At 45.7% G+C, this 22,682-nt stretch overlaps 15 non-coding genes and 6 pseudogenes across 15 annotated transcripts; all 21 read right to left on the bottom strand.

Moving 5' to 3' along the window:
• Positions 1 to 1,925: 1,925 nt before the first annotated feature.
• On the bottom strand, positions 1,926 to 2,044 carry LOC143015178 (5S ribosomal RNA). Its single transcript, XR_012965357.1, has one exon. It is a non-coding gene; the product is annotated as a 5S ribosomal RNA (ribosomal RNA).
• A 457-nt stretch (positions 2,045 to 2,501) lies between these two features.
• Positions 2,502 to 2,620, bottom strand: LOC143015139 (5S ribosomal RNA; annotated as a pseudogene).
• A 245-nt stretch (positions 2,621 to 2,865) lies between these two features.
• On the bottom strand, positions 2,866 to 2,984 carry LOC143015135 (5S ribosomal RNA). The gene has a single exon (XR_012965327.1). It is a non-coding gene; the product is annotated as a 5S ribosomal RNA (ribosomal RNA).
• Positions 2,985 to 3,228: 244 nt separating this feature from the next.
• LOC143015152 (5S ribosomal RNA) lies at positions 3,229 to 3,347 on the bottom strand. Its single transcript, XR_012965333.1, has one exon. It is a non-coding gene; the product is annotated as a 5S ribosomal RNA (ribosomal RNA).
• A 442-nt stretch (positions 3,348 to 3,789) lies between these two features.
• On the bottom strand, positions 3,790 to 3,908 carry LOC143015195 (5S ribosomal RNA; annotated as a pseudogene).
• Positions 3,909 to 4,368: 460 nt separating this feature from the next.
• LOC143015153 (5S ribosomal RNA) lies at positions 4,369 to 4,487 on the bottom strand. Its single transcript, XR_012965334.1, has one exon. It is a non-coding gene; the product is annotated as a 5S ribosomal RNA (ribosomal RNA).
• Positions 4,488 to 4,731: 244 nt separating this feature from the next.
• On the bottom strand, positions 4,732 to 4,850 carry LOC143015175 (5S ribosomal RNA). The gene has a single exon (XR_012965355.1). It is a non-coding gene; the product is annotated as a 5S ribosomal RNA (ribosomal RNA).
• Positions 4,851 to 5,313: 463 nt separating this feature from the next.
• LOC143015157 (5S ribosomal RNA) lies at positions 5,314 to 5,432 on the bottom strand. The gene has a single exon (XR_012965338.1). It is a non-coding gene; the product is annotated as a 5S ribosomal RNA (ribosomal RNA).
• A 245-nt stretch (positions 5,433 to 5,677) lies between these two features.
• On the bottom strand, positions 5,678 to 5,796 carry LOC143015160 (5S ribosomal RNA). The gene has a single exon (XR_012965341.1). It is a non-coding gene; the product is annotated as a 5S ribosomal RNA (ribosomal RNA).
• Positions 5,797 to 6,241: 445 nt separating this feature from the next.
• On the bottom strand, positions 6,242 to 6,360 carry LOC143015197 (5S ribosomal RNA; annotated as a pseudogene).
• Positions 6,361 to 13,793: 7,433 nt separating this feature from the next.
• On the bottom strand, positions 13,794 to 13,912 carry LOC143015188 (5S ribosomal RNA). Its single transcript, XR_012965367.1, has one exon. It is a non-coding gene; the product is annotated as a 5S ribosomal RNA (ribosomal RNA).
• Positions 13,913 to 14,375: 463 nt separating this feature from the next.
• On the bottom strand, positions 14,376 to 14,494 carry LOC143015151 (5S ribosomal RNA). Its single transcript, XR_012965332.1, has one exon. It is a non-coding gene; the product is annotated as a 5S ribosomal RNA (ribosomal RNA).
• A 438-nt stretch (positions 14,495 to 14,932) lies between these two features.
• Positions 14,933 to 15,051, bottom strand: LOC143015189 (5S ribosomal RNA). Its single transcript, XR_012965368.1, has one exon. It is a non-coding gene; the product is annotated as a 5S ribosomal RNA (ribosomal RNA).
• A 245-nt stretch (positions 15,052 to 15,296) lies between these two features.
• On the bottom strand, positions 15,297 to 15,415 carry LOC143015179 (5S ribosomal RNA). Its single transcript, XR_012965358.1, has one exon. It is a non-coding gene; the product is annotated as a 5S ribosomal RNA (ribosomal RNA).
• Positions 15,416 to 15,658: 243 nt separating this feature from the next.
• Positions 15,659 to 15,777, bottom strand: LOC143015174 (5S ribosomal RNA). The gene has a single exon (XR_012965354.1). It is a non-coding gene; the product is annotated as a 5S ribosomal RNA (ribosomal RNA).
• Positions 15,778 to 16,243: 466 nt separating this feature from the next.
• On the bottom strand, positions 16,244 to 16,362 carry LOC143015159 (5S ribosomal RNA). Its single transcript, XR_012965340.1, has one exon. It is a non-coding gene; the product is annotated as a 5S ribosomal RNA (ribosomal RNA).
• Positions 16,363 to 16,607: 245 nt separating this feature from the next.
• Positions 16,608 to 16,716, bottom strand: LOC143015144 (5S ribosomal RNA; annotated as a pseudogene).
• A 445-nt stretch (positions 16,717 to 17,161) lies between these two features.
• On the bottom strand, positions 17,162 to 17,270 carry LOC143015143 (5S ribosomal RNA; annotated as a pseudogene).
• Positions 17,271 to 17,736: 466 nt separating this feature from the next.
• LOC143015192 (5S ribosomal RNA) lies at positions 17,737 to 17,855 on the bottom strand. The gene has a single exon (XR_012965371.1). It is a non-coding gene; the product is annotated as a 5S ribosomal RNA (ribosomal RNA).
• A 245-nt stretch (positions 17,856 to 18,100) lies between these two features.
• Positions 18,101 to 18,219, bottom strand: LOC143015164 (5S ribosomal RNA). The gene has a single exon (XR_012965344.1). It is a non-coding gene; the product is annotated as a 5S ribosomal RNA (ribosomal RNA).
• Positions 18,220 to 18,676: 457 nt separating this feature from the next.
• Positions 18,677 to 18,795, bottom strand: LOC143015146 (5S ribosomal RNA; annotated as a pseudogene).
• Between the last annotated feature and the right edge of the window lie 3,887 nt (positions 18,796 to 22,682).

Below are 22,682 nucleotides of genomic sequence, written 5' to 3'. Positions count from 1 at the left end.
GTGGAGGGGTGAGGCCCATGGGCTGTCAGAGCAGTGGATAATGCCCAGGCACTCCATGTTGGCAAACTCTGACCTGGCGACTGCCAGCCTGACAGGATTGAGCCGCCGGGCCCTAGCGTAGACCGGGGGGCCCTTAGTGTCAATGTGGTGTTCAACCCCGTGCTTGATGGTAGTGGCGGAAAAGGTGGGCTTCGTCAGGCTGGGAAACTCACCAAGTAGGCGTTGATATCTGTCCCCCTCAGCAAGAGAGCTGGAGAGTCCGCCGTATGTTGCCTCACCGCGGACACAAGCAAGCGAGGAGAATGTCAATGCGTCTACCCAGCGGCTGTTCTTGACGTCCACTAGTAGTCCGTGAGCGCACAGGAAATCCGCACCGAGGATGGGGAAGGAAATGTCGGCCGTAACAAAATCCCACGTAAACTGCCAGCCCTCGAGACACAGGTTCACAGTCTTTGTGCCATAGGTGCGGATAGGGGTGTCGTTAGCAGACGTCAATGGGGGGCCGTAGCCTCCGCTGGCGGTGTCACTCCTCGTGGCCGGCAAAACGCTCCTGTTAGCTCCGGTGTCGCAGAGGAAGTTACGCCTGGAGAGGGTGTCCTTAATGAATAGTAGTCTGCTTGTTGCACCCACGCTCACGGCTACAACTGAACGTGGGCCCTGTCGTTTCCCGCCGGTCCATAGTTGCAAGGGGGCCGGCATCTCTTAGCTTTAGCGCCGAAACGCGCATGGAAGTAGCACATGCCTGAATTTGTGCGGCCGTCAGCAGTCACAGGGTCTCCTGTAGTTAGCATTCCTCTGCTGGGGGGCATGTAGCTGCGCGTCGGGGCTAGCACCTCAGGGGCGAAACGCTGGGTAGCCAGGAAAAAGCGATCAGCCTCCTCGGCGAAAGCTCGTGGCTCCGTGATAGTTGTATTAGTTAAGGCTGTTTGCACGTGTGGCGGCATGTGCCGAAGGAACAGTTCCATGAACAGGAAATTTGGCTCTTCTTTACCTAGCAGGTTCAGCATCATCTCCATGTGCTCTGAGGGCTTACTGTCTCTGAGGCCGTGAATAGCGAACAGGCGTCGGGCTCGTTCCGGCCGTGACAGCTCGAAGGTTTTGAGCAGGAGAGTCTTGAATGCTGCATATTTCTCCAGGGCAGGAAGACAAGTAATACACCCCACTGTCCGGGCGGCTGTAGAGCTCCCCAGTGCGGAGACGACGTGGAAATAGCGTGTGTCGTCATCCGTTATCCCGCGGAGGGCGAATTGAGCTTCCGTCTGTGCGAACCATGCCGCCGCGGACGTCTCCCAAAACTCCGGCAATTTGAGAAAAACGGCCATGTTCAGTCCAGTCTCGGATACTTCGTCGAGACTCGCGTCAGGGTCACCAGTGTAGTGCCGAAGGACGGGAGTCGGAGGCTGCGTATTGAGTTTTAACGTCCACTTTATAGACATGCGGATTCACTCGTCTCGTACAATCAATACAGCAGAACAACAACACCTACGGACCGGAAGTCCTCGCCCTTTTAACCACCGTGGGGAACACACCTACCCACACCATAGTCCGAGGGGGAATTATGTATAATCACCACAATATCACAATTTACATGATGCCTTCATCAGAAACACACATTTCTGGATAATGAAGTCTTACCTAATGAAACTGATAATCATCACATAGAACATACAGAGGGACCACTTACATCTCTGACGCTCACTTTCATCATCATCATCGTCAAACAGTGGCTCGTGTACTTCACTTCTCATGTGCATTCAATCTTCTCATATTATGCCCATGTGCAAAACTCATTTTCTGAATGTATGCTTTCATATAAGATAAGATAAGATACAACTTTATTCTCCCGAGGGAACTTGCGTGTTCACAGAGTGAGTGAAACATGAGGGAGGAGGACCAGGTGAGGCCTGCTGCTGACAGGGCCAAAATGCTTACAGCACCGGGTATTCCTAGGCGGTCTTCCATCCAAGTACTAACCTGGCCCGACGCTGCTTAGCTTCCGAGATCAGACGAGATCAGGCGTGTTCAGAGTGGTATGGCCGTAAACGAGGAGAGCAGCCACACAGAGGCTCTTTATAGGTGAGACAGACCCAGTTCAAGTCACCGTGTACGCATGACTACACTCAAGTTCATGTATATCACAATTTACATGATGCCTTCATCAGAAACACAAATTTCTGGATAATGAAGTCTTACCTAATGAAACTGATAATCATCACATAGAACATACAGAGGGACCACTTACATCTCTGACGCTCACTTTCATCATCATCATCATCGTCATCATCATCATCGTCACACAGTGGCTCGTGTACTTCACTTCTCATGTGCATTCAATCTTCTCATATTATGACCATGTGCAATACTCATTTTCTGAATGTATGCTTTCAAATAAGATAAGATAAGATACAACTTTATTCTCCCGAGGGAAATTGCGTGTTTACAGAGGGAGTGAAACATGAGGGAGGAGGACCAGGTGAGGCCTGCTGCTCAGAGGGCCAAAATGCTAACGGCACTGGGTATTCCCAGGCGGTCTCCCATCCAAGTACAAACATGGCCCAACGCTGCTTAGCTTCTGAGATCAGACGAGATCGGGCGTGTTCAGAGTGGTATGGCCGTAAAACAGGAGAGCAGCCACACAGAGGCTCTTTATAGGTGAGACAGACCAAGTTCAAGTGACCGTGTACACATGACTACACTCAAGTTCATGTATATCACAATTTACATGATGCCTTCATCAGAAGAACACTAACATTTCAGATAAGATAAGATACAACTTTATTCTCCCGAGGGAAATTGCGTGTTGACAGAGGAAGTGAAACATGAGGGAGGAGGACCAGGTGAGGCCTGCTGCTCAGAGGGCCAAAATGCTTACGGCACCGGGTATTCCCAGGCGGTCTCCCATCCAAGTACTAACCTGGCCCGACGCTGCTTAGCTTCCGAGATCAGACGAGATCGGGCGTGTTCAGAGTGGTATGGCCGTAAACGAGGAGAGCAGCCACACAAAGGCTCTTTATAGGTGAGACAGACCCAGTTCAAGTCACCGTGTACACATGACTACACTCAAGTTCATGTATATCACAATTTACATGATGCCTTCATCAGAAGAACACTAACATTTCAGATAAGATAAGACACAACTTTATTCTCCCGAGGGAAATTGCGTGTTGACATGGGAGTGAAACATGAGGAAGGAGGACCAGGTGAGGCCTGCTGCTCAGAGGGCCAAAATGCTTACGGCACCGGGTATTCCCAGGCGGTCTCCCACCCAAGTACTAACCTGGCCCGACGCTGATTAGCTTCCGAGATCAGACGAGATCGGGCGTGTTCAGAGTGGTATGGCCGTAAACGAGGAGAGCAGCCACACAGAGGCTCTTTATAGGTGAGACAGACCCAGTTCAAGTCACCGTGTACCCATGACTACACTCAAGTTCATGTATATCACAATTTACATGATGCCTTCATCAGAAACACACATTTCTGGATAATGAAGTCTTACCTTATGAAACTGATAATCATCACATAGAAGATACAGAGGGACCACTTACATCTCTGACGCTCACTTTCATCATCATCATCATCATCACAAAGTGGCTCGTGTACTTCACTTCTCATGTGCATTCAATCTTCTCATATTATGCCCATGTGCAATACTCATTTTCTGAATGTATGCTTTCATATAAGATAAGATAAGATACAACTTTATTCTCCCGAGGGAACTTGCGTGTTCACAGAGTGAGTGAAACATGAGGGAGGAGGACCAGGTGAGGCCTGCTGCTCAGAGGGCCAAAATGCTAACGGCACCGGGTATTCCCAGGCGGTCTCCCATCCAAGTACTAACCTGGCCCGACGCTGATTAGCTTCCGAGATCAGACGAGATCGGGCGTGTTCAGAGTGTTATGGACGTAAACGAGGAGAGCAGCCACACAGAGGCTCTTTATAGGTGAGACAGACCCAGTTCATGTCACCGTGTACACATGACTACACTCAAGTTCATGTATATCACAATTTACATGATGCCTTCATCAGAAACACACATTTCTGGATAATGAAGTCTTACCTAATGAAACTGATAATCATCACATAGAACATAAAGAGGGACCACTAACATCTCTGACGCTCACTTTCATCATCATCATCATCATCATCATCATCATCATCGTCACACAGTGGCTCGTGTACTTCACTCCTCATGTGCATTCAATCATCTCATATTATGCCCATGTGCAATACTCATTTTCTGAATGTATGCTTTCATATAAGATAAGATGAGATACAACTTTATTCTCCCGAGGGACATTGGGTGTTGACAGAGGGAGTGAAACATGAGGGAGGAGGACCAGGTGAGGCCTGCTGCTCAGAGGGCCAAAATGCTTACGGCACCGGGTATTCCCAGACGGTCTCCCATCCAAGTACTAACCTGGCCCGACGCTGCTTAGCTTCCGAGATCAGACGAGATCGGGCGTGTTCAGAGTGGTATGGCCGTAAAATAGGAGAGCAGCCACCAGAGGCTCTTTATAGGTGAGACAGACCAAGTTCAAGTCACCGTGTACACATGACTACACTCAAGTTCATGTATATCACAATTTACATGATGCCTTCATCAGAAGAACACTAACATTTCAGATAAGATAAGATACAACTTTATTCTCCCGAGGGAAATTGCGTGTTGACAGAGGGAGTGAAACATGAGGGAGGAAGACCAGGTGAGGCCTGCTGCTCAGAGGGCCAAAATGCTTACGGCACCGGGTAGTCCCAGGCGGTCTCCCATCCAAGTACTAACCTGGCCCGACACTGCTTATCTTCCGAGATCAGACGAGATCGGGCGTGTTCAGAGTGGTATAGCCGTAAACGAGGAGAGCAGCCACACAGAGGCTCTTTATAGGTGAGACAGACCCAGTTCAAGTCACCGTGTACACATGACTACACTCAAGTTCATGTATATCACAATTTACATGATGCCTTCATCAGAAACACACATTTCTGGATAATGAAGTCTTACCTAATGAAACTGATAATCATCACATAGAACATAAAGAGGGACCACTAACATCTCTGACGCTCACTTTCATCATCATTATCATCATCATCATCATCATCATCATCGTCACACAGTGGCTCGTGTACTTCACTCCTCATGTGCATTCAATCATCTCATATTATGCCCTTGTGCAATACTCATTTTCTGAATGTATGCTTTCATATAAGATAAGATAAGATACAACTTTATTCTCCCGAGGGACATTGGGTGTTGACAGAGGGAGTGAAACACGAGGGAGGAGGACCAGGTGAGGCCTGCTGCTCAGAGGGCCAAAATGCTTACGGCACCGGGTATTCCCAGGCGGTCTCCCATCCAAGTACTAACCTGGCCCGACGCTGCTTAGCTTCCGAGATCAGACGAGATCAGGCGTGTTCAGAGTGGTATGGCCGTAAACGAGGAGAGCAGCCACACAAAGGCTCTTTATAGGTGAGACAGACCCAGTTCAAGTCACCGTGTACACATGACTACACTCAAGTTCATGTATATCACAATTTACATGATGCCTTCATCAGAAGAACACTAACATTTCAGATAAGATAAGATACAACTTTATTCTCCCGAGGGAAATTGCGTGTTCACAGAGGGAGTGAAAGATGAGGGAGGAGGACCAGGTGAGGCCTGCTGCTCAGAGGGCCAAAATGCTTACTGCACCGGGTATTCCCAGGCGGTCTCCCATCCAAGTACTCACCTGGCCCGACGCTGCTTAGCTTCCGAGATCAGACGAGATCGGGTGTGTTCAGAGTGGTATGGCCGTAAACGAGGAGAGCAGCCACCAAGAGGCTCTTTATAGGTGAGACAGACCCAGTTCAAGTCACCGTGTACACTTGACTACACTCAAGTTCATGTATATCACAATTTACATGATGCCTTCATCAGAAACACACATTTCTGGATAATGAAGTCTTACCTAATGAAACTGATAATCATCACATAGAACACACAGAGGGACCACTTACATCTCTGACGCTCACTTTCATCCTCATCATCATCATTGTCACACAGTGGCTCGTGTTCTTCACTTCTCATGTGCATTCAATCTTCTCATATTATGACCATGTGCAATACTCATTTTCTGAATGTATGCTTTCATATAAGATAAGATAAGATACAACTTTATTCTCCCGAGGGAAATTGCGTGTTTACAGAGGGAGTGAAACATGAGGAAGGAGGACCAGGTGAGGCCTGCTGCTCAGAGGGCCAAAATGCTAACGGCACCTGGTATTCCCAGGCTGTCTCCAATCCAAGTACTAACCTGGCCGGACGCTGCTTAGCTTCTGAGATCAGAAGAGATCGGGCGTGTTCAGAGTGGTATGGCCGTAAACGAGGAGAGGAGCCACACAGAGGCTCTTTATAGGTGAGACAGACCCAGTTCAAGTCACCGTGTACACATGACTACACTCAAGTTCATGTATATCACAATTTACATGATGCCTTTGTGACATACCCCCCATTTAGTCTTTTCTTTGGTCCCTTTTCCATTAAGTTGTGGCCTTTTATTTTCTTTTGTTACGATGTTGTTGCATGTTTTGGCCAGAAGTGGCGCTGTAGTACTGGGATATAATGCAGTTGCATAACGGTGAGAGAGAGAAGAAGTAGCCACTGAGAACGGAAGGCGGGAGATGTAAATGGTGAAGTGAGCTGTATTGTGGAAACTTTGGATTAAACGAAAAACTTTTCCCAGCACGCCGTTGAGAGTATTACTTTCTTCAAGTGTGCAACAAAATTGGCGCCCGAACAGGGACTCAACGTGATACAAAAAAGAAGTCTGAAGAAAAAAAAAAAGAACGAACGTTGGAACACGCAAAATGGAGCTGGAGCAGTTACAGGATCAGCTAACGGAGCTACTGTGTCGGCTAAACGTGGAACAGCTTAAAGAAGTGTGTATCCGAGCTAAAGTTTCATCAGACAAGGAGAAGAAACACACGTTGATCCGAGCAATTAATGAGTCAGTAGAGAATGCTTTTGAAGTGGAGGAACAAGATGTAGCAGAGACATTTGGGCAAGAGTTGTTAGCTACAGCTAAGCGATTGAGAGAAAACGCGCCCAAACCAGAGAGGTATGATAAAAATGAAGAGGAGCTACAAAAGCTACAAAAACAGTATGCTGAAATGCAGTTGACATTCCAGACGTCGACCAAAATGCTCGAGGAGGAAATGAGTCGGCTTCGGGAAAAAATGAACAGGACGGCTAGCCCGCCAGAACTCCCATTCTCCAGAGCCCCTGAAGTGGTTATCAGACGCGAGTTTCGGATTAATGGCCAGATAGGTGAATTGGGGCAGAAAGACAAGTTATCATACACTAACCTCATGTACCAAATAGACTCGTAAAGGCCACAGTGATGTAGAAATTGTTGAAGCCGTAGTAAAAGCTGCTACACCAGGGCTCAGTTTACGTGATATGCTGGAAGCCAAAAATAATTTGACACTCGTGCAGTTGAAGACGATTCTTAAAGCCCATTTCAAAGAAAACAACACTACAGATATGTTCCACAGACTCATTAACATAACTCAAGATGCAAAAGAATCCCCTCAGAATTTTCTTTTTCGTGCAGTTGAACTCAAAGAGAGGCTACTGGCGGCTGCAGAAGATGCCAGCTCAGATGTACAGTATAGCCCAGACCTCATTCAGAAGAAGTTTCTTAGGTCAGTCAGTACAGGACTACTGAGTGATAATGTTAAAATGCAGCTGAAACCTCACCTAGATGATCTAGGAGTGACTGACGAGATATTGATAGAGAAAATGAATGATGCTGCTGCTGTTGATTGGGAGACACAGCAGAAATTGAAGAAAAGTATCCCAAATAAGCCAGCCAGAATAAATGAGCTAAAAACAGAAACAACTACTTACCAGCTGTATAGTGACAGGGAAACAGACAATGACCAGCCATCTGAACACAGCACTTCAGTCAAGGCCAGTGTTAAAAGTCAGAAGATAAAAACTCCAAAAAGCTCTTCAGAAACTGAACTGATGGATGCAGTGAAACAGCTGAGAGAGGAAGTGGCTGAGCTGAGGAAGAATGTTCAGTACTCAGCACGACCATCTCACCAGTTCCAAAACAGAGGGTAGAGGGCATGCAGAGGATGTCAAGACCGGGGTGAAGAGGAACAGTGTGACCACTGCTTCAAATGTGGCCTGAGTGGACACCTCTCAAGAGGATGCAGAGGCCAAAGGAACTCAAGAGGCAACACTGATTCAGCTAATATCAAAGGACAGACTGTAGAATGTACCTCCCCTGACACTCAAGAACAGCATAGCAGGTCACTCAACACCCCTACTATTCTTAGAGAAAGCATTGTACAATTAGAAGAGAGACTGCGAGCAGAAAGGTGTTCCCCAGGTGGAAGATTGGCAGGTTCTGCTTATATTAGCCACATCTCCCCTCGTCACCATTCACAGCTGCTGAGACTTATTGGAAAGAAGTGCATGGTGAGTTGCTACCTAGATGGGGTGAAGACTCAAGCCTTATGGGACACTGGATCGCAAGTCTGCCTTATCAATGAGACCCGGAGGAAGAACTGCATCCCAGAGGTGAAGGTACGGAGCACTGAAGAACTCCTCGGCCCTGGTCCTTTTGTGGGGAAAGCTGTCAACCAGACCGACATCCCTTTCCTAGGCTGGGTGGAGGTCACGTTCCACCTAGACCCATCACATGCTCCAGAGTTCACGCTTCAGGTGCCCATGCTCGTGACAGGTGAGAAAGGAGCAGCAGAAGAGCCAATCGTTGGTTACAATGTAATTGAACTGTTGTTAAAGAATGGTGTGGAGGGTCCACATGAAGTAATAACACAGGCTGTGAGCACAGCTTTCTCTTTTAGCTGTAAAAAGACTGAAATGTTAGTGAAAATTATTCAAAACAGTGACCCTGAGTGCAGTGACGGCCTAGTGAGAGTGGGTAGGCAGAAGGAAGTGATCCCAGCAGGTCAGGTGAGAACTATAAAATGTGCTGTGAGAACAGGTCCTCTACTGTCCAGTCAAGAAGCCCTTTTTCTGCCTGATGAACATGCCCCCTGGCCAGATGGCCTGAGAATGTCAGAGAGCATGATGACTCTTAGCGAAGGGACATATTCTCGCATAGCACTGCCCATCACCAATAACACCTGTCATGATGTCACCCTGAGCCCACGCACAGTGTTGGGGCAGGTTCAACTGGTCAAAGCTGTCTATCCAGTGGACGCCAAGCCAGTCACTCCCCGACCAGCTTCTCCAGTCGAACGTCCAGAGGTCAGCAGGGAGGATGAGCCTGAGCCTGATGGAAGGACAGCGGTGGACGAGGAAAGGTGGGACCCACCAATCACACTGATTCACCTCCCCCTTGCTCAGCAGCGACAAGTGAAGCAGATGTTGAGGGAGGAATGCAGAGCGTTCGCCAGAGACGATGATGATGTGGGATACATCCCTTCCCTACAACTGAAAATCAGACTCACAGATACAACACCGGTAAGACGTACCTATGTGTCTGTGCCTAAGCCACTTCACAAAGAAGTAAAACAGTACTTAGAAGACTTGTTAAATAGGGGCTGGATCCAAAAATCTAGGTCACATTACTCATCTCCCATTGTCTGTGTGCGGAAAAAAGATGGGAACCTCCGTCTGTGCTGTGACTACAGAGAACTCAACCGTAAGTCTCTGCCAGATCGCCACCCTATTCCCCGCATTCAAGATATGCTAGATAGTTTACATGGGAGTGCATGGTTTTCAGTGTTAGATCAAGGCAAGGCCTACCATCAGGGGTTCGTGGAAGAAAGTAGTAGACCACTCACAGCTTTTATAACACCCTGGGGCCTATATGAGTGGATCCGAATCCCTTTTGGCTTGTCTACAGCACCCTCCGAATTCCAGCGCAGCATGGAGGAGTGTCTATCTGGACTCAGAGATGAAATTTGCGAGCCATATCTAGACGATAATCTGGTTCATAGCCAAACATTTGATAATCACCTGAAAGATGTGAGAAAAGTGCTTCAGCGCTACCAACAGCACGGGGTGAAATTGACTGCAAAGAAATGTGAGCTCTTTAAGAACCAGGTCAGATTTCTGGGAAAGATCGTATCGAAGGAAGGCTACACAATGGATCCTGCAGAAGTAGCCCCAGTGCAAGAGATGAAGCAGAGGAAGCCAGCGACAGTGGGTGAGGTGCGGAAAGTGCTAGGATTCATCTCATACTACCGAGCCTATATCCCAAACTTCTCTCGCATAGCTAAGCCTCTCTATGCACTGCTGTGCGCTGAGATACCAGGCAGTGAGACCCCTAAAGGCACAAAGAAGCAGAAGGCTGGGGTGAGAAAGACAAAGCAAAGCCAGGTACCCTCACATCAACGTATCAGGTGGACAGAAGAACACAGTACAGTTCTCAGTCAGCTGATAGATTACCTCTCCAGTCCTCCTGTGCTGGGCTACCCAAACTTTGAAGAACCGTTCATTATGCATTGTGATGCGTCCCAGGATGGACTTGGAGCGGTGCTCTATCAAAAACAGGAGGGAAGGTTAAAGGTCATTGCGTATGGCTCCCGCACACTCTCTGCTCCAGAGAAGAATTACCATCTACATTCTGGTAAGCTAGAGTTTTTAGCAATGAAATGGGCTATATGCGAGAGGTTTAGGGATTATTTGTATTACACTCCATCGTTTGTAGTATATACAGATAATAACCCTCTGACATATGTGCTGACAACAGCTAAATTGAATGCCACGTTGCTGAGATGGGTGGCTGAATTGGCAGACTTCAATTAAGTACAGGCCAGGGAAGTCTAACTCTGACGCAGACGGGCTATCGAGAATGCCCCTTGACATAGAGAAGTATATGCTAACCTGTTCACAAAAGATACAGTCTGAGATCTTGGCCAGTGTCTCCAAAGGGTTGTCAGTTCACCAGGTGGAGAGAGAGCCGTTGCTGTGTCCAGTGACCATCACCACAGCCATCGCAGAGCTGAGCAGTGAGCCGCGGATGAACGCAGCAAAGCAGATCGCCCCTCAAGCACTGAGAGCCGCTCAAGACGAGGATCTACTGCTGAAGCAGGTGAAACAGCAGGTCGCACAACAGCAGTGGCCGAGGGTGAAAGACACTCACAGTGAGTTGGCAGTGTTTGCAAGGGAGAAAGCGAAGTTGGTGATTGATGCTGAGGATGTTCTCCGGCGACAGACAGCAACACGCACACAACTGGTTGTGCCTCCAAAGTTCCGTCCCCTCATCCTGAGAGAGCTGCATGAAGAGATGGGACACTTGGGCGTTGAACGGACACTCCATCTGATCCGTGAGCGTTTCTTTTGGCCTCATATGCAGAGAGACGTTGAGCATCACATCAACAAGGTCTGTAGCTGTGTGAAACGGAAAGACCACAGAAAGCAGTAAGAGCACCACTTACCAGTATTGTGACAACATACCCCTTTGAGCTGGTCTCAATTGACTTCATGCACCTAGAGAAGTGTAAAGGAGGATATGAGTACATTCTGGTGGTCATGGACCATTTTACACGATTCGCTCAGGCGTATGCATGTACTAACAACAGTGCTCGAACTGCAGCTGAGAAGATATTCGGTGACTTTGTCCTCAAATTCGGCTTCCCCACGAAATTACACCATGATCAGGGTAGAGAATTTGAGAATAAGTTGTTTGCAGAGCTCCAAAAATACTCTGGCATCCAAGGTTCTCGCACCACCCCGTACCACCCCCAGGGAAACGGTCAAGTGGAACGCTTCAACCGCACCCTGCTGGCCATGTTGCGTAACCTAGATGACCAAGCTAAAGCAGATTGGAAGAATTCTCTTGCCAAAGTAATACACGCCTACAATTGCACGCGCAATGAGTCCACTGGATACGCACCATATTACCTGCTCTTTGGTCGTAACCCCAGATTGCCTATTGACATCATGTTCAGTATCCCCCACAGTGATGGCAGTGCATCTCATGATGACTATGCCAAGAAATGGAAACAGAGGATGGAGGAGGCGTACCAGTTAGCCTCCAAGGCTGCGAAGGCAAGCGGAGAGAGGGGGAAAGACCTGTATGACCGGAAGGTTCAAGGTGCAGAGCTGTATCCTGGCTGCAGAGTTCTCATTAGGAACTTGACTGAAAGAGGTGGACCCGGAAAACTCAGGTCATTCTGGGAAGACAAAGTCCATGTAGTGGTCAAGAGAAAACACCCAGAAAGTCCAGTTTATGAAGTACAACCAGAGGATGGCCAGGGCCGCACCAGAGTGCTTCATCGAAATCTGCTGCTCCCGTGTGACTTCCTGCCAGTTGAGTCACACAAGCCTGAAAAGAAAAGAGGTGAGAGACCACACAAAGAGAAAAAGACACCGACAAAACAGAATGCAGAACCCGAGTGTTCATCTGACTCTGAAGAGGATGACTGGCGATGCATGTCCAGATGGCCCCAAGGAGACTCCGCAGCACAAACCAGAAGGAACCTCAGACCAGAGGCTACAGAGTTTCAGCCACGGGCTGCAACACCAGCACCTGAGGGAGACGATGTGATGGGAGAACAGACCCTGTGGACATCAGACACGGACAGAGAGCAAGAAGAACAGATCGGGACTGGACTGGAAAATGAAGTGACTGTGACAGCAGGCCTGAGTGAGGATATAGAAGAGGCTGAGCTGGAGACCGCAAGCAATGAGGGAGAAGAGTATCCATCATCTTCACCACCTGCGAGACGATATCCTTTCAGAAATAGACCTGCACCCAAAACACTCGCATATGATAGGTTGGGGCAGCCCACAGTTAATTGAATTAAAGTTATGAGATTATATGATGCACTTTAAAGTTGTAAGTTCAAGCCATCCAGTTTTAAGATGAATACAATTTGTTAGTTCATGTCAAAGTCATATGATGGATGGAAAATGTTAATGTGTTGTTTAAAAGAAAAAAAATACTTTTAGTTTATATAGGCCCACACAAAGTCAGTTCTCACATTTAGAATCGCACAAATATAACTGAAGAGGAAATGGTGGTTGTAAGACATTGTATTTACAGGAGTATGGTTGAAAAGACTAACTGTAAAGAGACTCTTATAACGAAATGATATGAAGAAAAGAGTTATTAGAATATATGAAGTGTGAGATTCTATGTGATTTCGCTACAGGTCAAAGGTCACGCCTATTCCAGTCAAGACAAGCTGCCCGTGAACACAGCGGAGTAAATAGATAGTTGTCATAGTGCACAATGACTTCCTCTGTTTAACACATGACATTAAGGGGAGATAAGTGTGATGTGAAATCTGTCATTAGATATGTGTCTTGAATAATGGACTCTAACCTGGAAGTGATCAAATTGTCTTAAACAGGATGAACTGAGACGGGAAATGTCGGGACGACATTTAGTTAAGCAGGGGAGAGTGTGACATACCCCCCCATTTAGTCTTTTCTTTGGTCCCTTTTCCATTAAGTTGTGGCCTTTTATTTTCTTTTGTTACGATGTTGTTGCATGTTTTGGCCAGAAGTGGCGCTGTAGTACTGGGATATAATGCAGTTGCATAACGGTGAGAGAGAGAAGAAGTAGCCACTGAGAACGGAAGGCGGGAGATGTAAATGGTGAAGTGAGCTGTATTGTGGAAACTTTGGATTAAACGAAAAACTTTTCCCAGCACGCCGTTGAGAGTATTACTTTCTTCAAGTGTGCAACACCTTCATCAGAAGAACACTAACATTTCAGAAAAGATAAGATACAACTTTATTCTCCCGAGGGAACTTGCGTGTTCACAGAGGGAGTGAAACATGAGGGAGGAGGACCAGGTGAGGCCTGCTGCTCAGAGGGCCAAAATGCTTACGGCACCGGGTATTCCCAGGCGGTCTCCCATCCAAGTACTTACCTGGCCCGACGCTGCTTAGCTTCCGAGATCAGACGAGATCGGGCGTGTTCAGAGTGTTATGGACGTAAACGAGGAGAGCAGCCACACAGAGGCTCTTTATAGGTGAGACAGACCCAGTTCATGTCACCGTGTACACATGACTACACTCAAGTTCATGTATATCACAATTTACATGATGCCTTCATCAGAAACACACATTTCTGGATAATGAAGTCTTACCTAATGAAACTGATGATCATCACATAGAACATAAAGAGGGACCACTAACATCTCTGACGCTCACTTTCATCATCATCATCTTCATCATCATCATCATCATCATCGTCACACAGTGGCTCGTGTACTTCACTTCTCATGTGCATTCAATCTTCTCATATTATGCCCATGTGCAATACTCATTTTCTGAATGTATGCTTTCATATAAGATAAGATAAGATACAACTTTATTCTCCCGAGGGACATTGGGTGTTGACAGAGGGAGTGAAACATGAGGGAGGAGGACCAGGTGAGGCCTGCTGCTCAGAGGGCCAAAATGCTTACGGCACCGGGTATTCCCAAGCGGTCTCCCATCCAAGTACTAAACTGGCCCGACGCTGCTTAGCTTCCGAGATCAGACGAGATCGGGCGTGTTCAGAGTGGTATGGCCGTAAACAAGGAGAGCAGCCACACAGAGGCTCTTTATAGGTGAGACAGACCCAGTTCAAGTCACCGTGTACACATGACTACACTCAAGTTCATGTATATCACAATTTACATGATGCCTTCATCAGAAACACACATTTCTGGATAATGAAGTCTTACCTAATGAAACTGATAATCATCACATAGAACATAAAGAGGGACCACTAACATCTCTGACGCTCACCTTCATCATCATCATCGTCACACAGTGGCTCGTGTACTGCACTTCTCATGTGCATTCAATCTTCTCATATTATGACCATGTGCATACTCATTTTCTGAATGTATGCTTTCATATAAGATAAGATAAGATACAACTTTATTCTCCCGAGGGAAATTGCGTGTTTACAGAGGGAGTGAAACATGAGGGAGGAGGACCAGGTGAGGCCTGCTGCTCAGAGGGCCAAAATGCTAACGGCACCGGGTATTCCCAGGCGGTCTCCCATCCAAGTACAAACCTGGCCCAACGCTGCTTAGCTTCTGAGATCAGACGAGATCGGGCGTGTTCAGAGTGGTATGGCCGTAAAATAGGAGAGCAGCCACACAGAGGCTCTTTATAGGTGAGACAGACCCAGTTCAAGTCACCGTGTACACATGACTACACTCAAGTTCATGTATATCACAATTTACATGATGCCTTCATCAGAAGAACACTAACATTTCAGATAAGATAAGATACAACTTTATTCTCCAGATGGAAATTGCGTGTTGACAGAGGGAGTGAAACATGAGGGAGGAGGACCAGGTGAGGCCTGCTGCTCAGAGGGCCAAAATGCTTACTGCACCGGGTATTCCCAGGCGGTCTCCCATTCAAGTACTAACCTGGCCCGACGCTGCTTAGCTTCCGAGATCAGACGAGATCGGGCATGTTCAGAGTGGTATGGCCGTAAACGAGGAGAGCAGCCACACAGAGGCTCTTTATAGGTGAGACAGACCCAGTTCAAGTCACCGTGTACACATGACTACACTCAAGTTCATGTATATCACAATTTACATGATGCCTTCATCAGAAGAACACTAACATTTCAGATTAGATAAGATACAACTTTATTCTCCCGAGGGAATGCGTGTTGACAGAGGGAGTGAAACATGAGGGAGGAGGACCAGGTGAGGCTTGCTGCTCAGAGGGCCAAAATGCTTACGGCACCGGGTATTCCCAGGCGGTCTCCCATCCAAGTACTAACCTGGCCCGACGCTGATTAGCTTCCGAGATCAGACGAGGTCGGGCGTGTTCAGAGTGGTATGGCCGTAAACAGGGAGAGCAGCCACACAGAGGCTCTTTATAGGTGAGACAGACCCAGTTCAAGTCACCGTGTACACATGACTACATTCAGGTTCATGTATATCACAATTAACATGATGCCTTCATCAGAAACACACATTTCTGGATAATGAAGTCTTACCTAATAAAACTGATAATCATCACATAGAACATAAAGAGGGACCACTAACATCTCTGACGCTCACTTTCATCATCATCATCATCATCATCATCATCATCATCATCATCGTCACACAGTGGCTCGTGTACTTCACTCCTCATGTGCATTCAATAATCTCATATTATGCCCATGTGCAATACTCATTTTCTGAATGTATGCTTTCATATAAGATAAGATAAGATACAACTTTATTCTCCCGAGGGACATTGGGTGTTGACAAAGGGAGTGAAACATGAGGGAGGAGGACCAGGTGAGGCCTGCTGCTCAGAGGGCCAAAATGCTTACGGCACCGGGTATTCCCAGGCAGTCTCCCATCCAAGTACTAACCTGGCCCGACGCTGCTTAGCTTCCGAGATCAGACGAGATCAGGCGTGTTCAGAGTGGTATGGCCGTAAACGAGGAGAGCAGCCACACAGAGGCTCTTTATAGGTGAGACAGACCCAGTTCAAGTCACCGTGTACGCATGACTACACTCAAGTTCATGTATATCACAATTTACATGATGCCTTCATCAGAAGAACACTAACATTTCAGATAAGATAAGATACAACTTTATTCTCCCGAGGAAAATTGCGTGTTGACAGAGGGAGTGAAACATGAGGGAGGAGGACCAGGTGAGGCCTGCTGCTCAGAGGGCCAAAATGCTTACGGCACCGGGTATTCCCAGGCGGTCTCCCATTCAAGTACTAACCTGGCCCGAGGCTGCTTAGCTTCCGAGATCAGACGTGTTCAGAGTGGTATGGCCGTAAACAAGGAGAGCACCCACACAGAGGCTCTTTATAGGTGAGACAGACCCAGTTCAAGTCACCGTGTACACATGACTACACTCAAGTTCATGTATATCACAATTTACATGATGCCTTCATCAGAAACACACATTTCTGGATAATGAAGTCTTACCTAATGAAACTGATAATCATCACATAGAACATACAGAGGGACCACTTACATGTCTGACGCTCACTTTCATCATCATCATCATCATCGTCACACAGTGGCTCGTGTACTTCACTTCTCATGTGCATTCAATCTTCTCATATTATGCACATGTGCAATACTCATTTTCTGAATGTATGCTTTCATATAAGATAAGATAAGATACAACTTTATTCTCCCGAGGGAAATTGCGTGTTGACAGAGGGAGTGAAACATGAGGGAGGAGGACCAGGTGAGGCCTGCTGCTCAGAGGGCCAAAATGCTTACGGCACCGGGTATTCCCAGGCGGTCTCCCATCTAAGTACTAACCTGGCCCGACGCTGATTAGCTTCCGAGATCAGGCGTGTTCAGAGTGGTGTGGCCGTAAACGAGGAGAGCAGCCACACAGAGGCTCTTTATAGGTGAGACAGACCCAGTTCAAGTCACCGTGTACACATGACTACACTCAAGTTCATGTATATCACAATTTACATGATGCCTTCATCAGAAGAACACATTTCTGGATAATGAGGTCTCACCAAATGAAACTGATAATCATCACATAGAACATAAAGAGGGACCACTAACATCTCTGACGCTCACTTTCATCATCATCATCATCATCATCATCATCATCATCATCATCGTCACACAGTGGCTCTTGTACTTCACTCCTCATGTGCATTCAATCATCTCATATTATGCCCATGTGCAATACTCATTTTCTGAATGTATGCTTTCATATAAGATAAGATAAGATACCACTTTATTCTCCCGAGGGACATTGGGTGTTGACAGAGGGAGTGAAACATGAGGGAGGAGGACCAGGTGAGGCCTGCTGCTCAGAGGGCCAAAATGCTTACGGCACCAGGTATTCCCAGGCGGTCTCCCATCCAAGTACTAACCTGGCCCGACACTGCTTAGCTTCCGAGATCAGACGAGATCAGGCGTGTTCAGAGTGGCATGGCCGTAAACGAGAAGAGCAGCCCCACAGAGGCTCTTTATAGGTGAGACAGACCCAGTTCAAGTCACCGTGTACGCATGACTACACTCAAGTTCATGTATATCACAATTTACATGATGCCTTCATCAGAAGAACACTAACATTTCAGATAAGATAAGATACAACTTTATTCTCCCGAGGGAAATTGCGTGTTGACAGAGTGAGTGAAACATGAGGGAGGAGGACCAGGTGAGGCCTGCTGCTCAGAGGGCCAAAATGCTTACGGCACCGGGTTTTCCCAGGCGGTCTCCCATCCAAGTACTAACCTGGCCCGACGCTGATTAGCTTCCGAGATCAGACGAGATCGGGTGTGTTCAGAGTGGTATGGCTGTAAACGAGGAGAGCAGCCACACAGAGGCTCTTTATAGGTGAGACAGACCCAGTTCAAGTCACCGTGTACACATGACTACACTCAAGTTCATGTATATCACAATTTACATGATGCCTTCATCAGAAACATACATTTCTGGATAATGAAGTCTTACCTAATGAAACTGATAATCATCACATAGAACATAAAGAGGGACCACTAACATCTCTGACGCTCACTTTCATCATCATCATCATCATCATCATCATCATCGTCACACAGTGGCTCGTGTACTTCACTTCTGATGTGCATTCAATCTTCTCATATTATGCCCATGTGCAATACTCATTTTTTGAATGTATGCTTTCATATAAGATAAGATAAGATACAACTTTATTCTCCCGAGGGAAATTGCGTGTTTACAGAGGGAGTGAAAAATGAGGAAGGAGGACCAGGTGAGGCCTGCTGCTCAGAGGGCCAAAATGCTAACTGCACCGGGTATTCCCAGGCAGTCTCCCATCCAAGTACTAACCTGGCCGGACGCTGCTTAGCTTCTGAAGTCAGAAGAGATCGGGCGTGTTCAGAGTGGTATGGCCGTAAACGAGGAGCGCAACCACACAGAGGCTCTTTATAGGTGAGACAGACCCAGTTCAAGTACATGTACTACACTCAAGTTCATGTATATCACAATTTACATGATGCCTTCATCAGAAGAACACAGAAGCCTCTATCTCCTTCCTTTTCACAGATATGGGCTTTTCAAGTTTTCTCTAGTTTCAAGAATCGATGACCCGCGGGTCAACATTTTTAGAAAATTTTCAATATTCCCCAATTTGCCCCAAATTTACACAAATTGATGGCATTTCTGTCTGGATGCTGCGTCTGAAATTTTAGCTCTCTATCTCCTTCCTTGTCACAGATATGGGCTTTTAAAGTTTTCTCCAGTTTCAAAAATCGATGACCCGGGGGTCAACTTTTTTCCCAAAGTTTCAATATTCCCCAATTTGCCCCAAATTTACACACATTGATGGCATTTCTGCCTGGATGCTGCGTCTGAAATTTTAGCTCTCTATCTCCTTCCTTGTCACAGACATGGGCTTTTCAAGTTTTCTCTAGTTACAAGAATCGATGACCCGCGGGTCAACATTTTTAGAAAATTTTCAATATTCCCCAATTTGTCCCAAATTTACACAAATTGATGGCATTTCTGCCTGGATGCTGCGTCTGAAATTGTAGCTCTCTATCTCCTTCCTTGTCACAGATATGGGCTTTTTAAGTTTTCTCTAGTTTCAAGAATCGATGACCCGCGGGTCAACATTTTTAGAAAATTTTCAATATTCCCCAATTTGTCCCAAATTTACACAAATTGATGGCATTTGTGTCTGGATGCTGCGTCTGAAATTGTAGCTCTCTATCTCCTTCCTTGTCACAGATATGGGCTTTTCAAGTTTTCTCCAGTTTCAAAAATCGATGACCCGGGGGTCAACTTTTTCCCAAAAATTTCAATTTTCCCCAATTTGCCCCAAATTTACACACATTGATGGCATTTGTGCCTGGATGCTGCGTCTGAAATTTTAGCTCTCTATCTCCTTCCTTGTCACAGATATGGGCTTTTCAAGTTTTCTCCAGTTTCAAAAATTGATGACGCGGGTCAACATTTTTAGAAACTTTCAATATTCCCCAATTTGCCCCAAATTTACACACATTGATGGCATTTCTGCCTGGATGCTGTGTCTGAAATTGTAGCTCTCTATCTCCTTCCTTGTCACAGACATGGGCTTTTCAAGTTTTCTCTAGTTACAAGAATCGATGACCCGCGGTTCAACATTTTTAGAAAATTTTCAATATTCCCAATTTGTCCCAAATTTACACAAATTGATGGCATCTCTGTCTGGATGCTGCGTCTGAAATTTTAGCTCTCTATCTCCTTCCTTGTCACAGATATGGGCTTTTAAAGTTTTCTCCAGTTTCAAAAATTGATGACCCGGGTCAACATTTTAAGAAAATTTTCAATATTCCCCAATTTGCCCCAAATTTACACACATTGATGGCATTTCTGCCTGGATGCTGCGTCTGAAATTGTAGCTCTCTATCTCCTTCCTTGTCACAGACATGGGCTTTTCAAGTTTTCTCTAGTTACAAGAATCGATGACCCGCGGGTCAACATTTTTAGAAAATTTTCAATATTCCCCAATTTGCCCCAAATTTACACACATTGATGGCATTTCTGCCTGGATGCTGCGTCTGAAATTTTAGCTCTCTATCTCCTTCCTTGTCACAGATATGGGCTTTTCAAGTTTTCTCCAGTTTCAAAAATCGATGACCCGGGGGTCAACTTTTTTCCCAAATTTTCAATATTCCCCAATTTGTCCCAAATTTACACAAATTGATGGCATTTCTGTCTGGGTGCTGCGTCTGAAATTTTAGCTCTCTATCTCCTTCCTTGTCACAGTAATGGGCTTTTCAAGTTTTCTCCAGTTTCAAAAATTGATAACCCGGGTCAACTTTTTTCCAAAATTTTCAATATTCCCCAATTTGCCCCAAATTTACACAAATTGATGGCATTTCTGTCTGGATGCTGCGTCTGAAATTTTAGCTCTCTATCTCCTTCCTTGTCACAGATATGGGCTTTTCAAGTTTTCTCCAGTTTCAAAAATTGATGACCCGGGTCAACATTTTTAGAAAATTTTCAATATTCCCCAATTTGTCCCAAATTTACACAAATTGATGGGATTTCTGTCTGGATGCTGCGTCTGAAAATTTAGCTCTCTATCTCCTTCCTTGTCACAGATATGGGCTTTTCAATTTTTCTCCAGTTTCAAAAATTGATGACCCGGGGTTCAACTTTTTTCCAAAATTTTCAATATTCCCCAATTTGCCCCAAATTTACACACATTGATGGCATTTCTGCCTGGATGCTGCGTCTGAAATTTTAGCTCTCTATCTCCTTCCTTGTCACAGATATGGGCTTTTCAAGTTTTCTCCAGTTTCAAAAATTGATGACCCGGGTCAACATTTTTAGAAAATTTTCAATATTCCCCAATTTGCTCCAAATTTACACACATTGATGGCATTTCTGTCTGGATGCTGCGTCTGAAATTGTAGCTCTCTATCTCCTTCCTTGTCACAGATATGGGCTTTTCAAGTTTTCTCTAGTTTCAAGAATCGATGACCCGCGGGTCAACATTTTTAGAAAATGTTCAATATTCCCCAATTTGTTTTAAATTTACACAAATTGATGGCATTTCTGTCTGGATGCTGCGTCTGAAATTTTAGCTCTCTATCTCCTTCCTTGTCACAGATATGGGCTTTTCAAGTTTTCTCCAGTTTCAAAAATTGATGACCCGGGTCAACATTTTTAGAAAATTTTCAATATTCCCCAATTTGTCCCAAATTTACACAAATTGATGGGATTTCTGTCTGGATGCTGCGTCTGAAAATTTAGCTCTCTATCTCCTTCCTTGTCACAGATATGGGCTTTTCAATTTTTCTCTAGTTTCAAGAATCGATGACCCGCGGGTCAACATTTTTAGAAAATTTTCAATATTCCCCAATTTGCCCCAAATTTACACACATTGATGGCATTTCTGTCTGGATGCTGCGTCTGAAATTTTAGCTCTCTATCTCCTTCCTTGTCACAGTTATGGGCTTTTAAAGTTTTCTCCAGTTTCAAATTTGATGACCCGGGTCAAAATTTTTAGAAAATTTTCAATATTCCCCAATTTGCCCCAAATTAACACACATTGATGGCATTTCTGTCTGGATGCTGCGTCTGAAATTGTAGCTCTCTATCTCCTTCCTTGTCACAGATAAGGGCTTTTCAAGTTTTCTCTAGTTTCAAGAATCGATGACCCGCGGGTCAACATTTTTAGAAAATTTTCAATATTCCCCAATTTGCCCCAAATTTACACACATTGATGGCATTTCTGTCTGGATGCTGCGTCTGAAATTTTAGCTCTCTATCTCCTTCCTTGTCAGAGATATGGGCTTTTAAAGTTTTCTCCAGTTTCAAAAATTGATGACCCGGGTCAACATTTTTAGAAAATTTTCAATATTCCCCAATTTGCCCCAAATTAACAAACATTGATGGCATTTCTGTCTGGATGCTGCGTCTAAAATTTTAGCTCTCTATCTCCTTCCTTGTCACAGATATGGGCTTTTAAAGTTTTCTCCAGCTTCAAACATCGATGACCCGGGGGTCAACTTTTTTCCCAAATTTTCAATATTCCCCAATTTGCCCCAAATTTACACACATTGATGGCATTTCTGCCTGGATGCTGCGTCTGAAAATTTAGCTCTCTATCTCCTTCCTTGTCACAGATATGGGCTTTTCAATTTTTCTCCAGTTTCAAAAATTGATGACCCGGGGTCAACTTTTTCCCCGAATTTTCAATATTCCCCAATTTGTCCCAAATTTACACAAATTGATGGCATTTCTGTCTGGATGCTGCGTCTGAAATTTTAGCTCTCTATCTCCTTCCTTGTCAGA

The sequence above is a fragment of the Genypterus blacodes genome, unplaced genomic scaffold, assembly GCF_046128005.1.
Source record: "Genypterus blacodes isolate CSIRO-AG114 ecotype Tasmania unplaced genomic scaffold, CSIRO-AGI_Gbla_v1 ptg000191l_1, whole genome shotgun sequence".
In the NCBI taxonomy this organism is placed as follows: Eukaryota; Metazoa; Chordata; class Actinopteri; order Ophidiiformes; family Ophidiidae; genus Genypterus; species Genypterus blacodes.
This window is presented reverse-complemented; position numbering and strand designations above follow the sequence as displayed.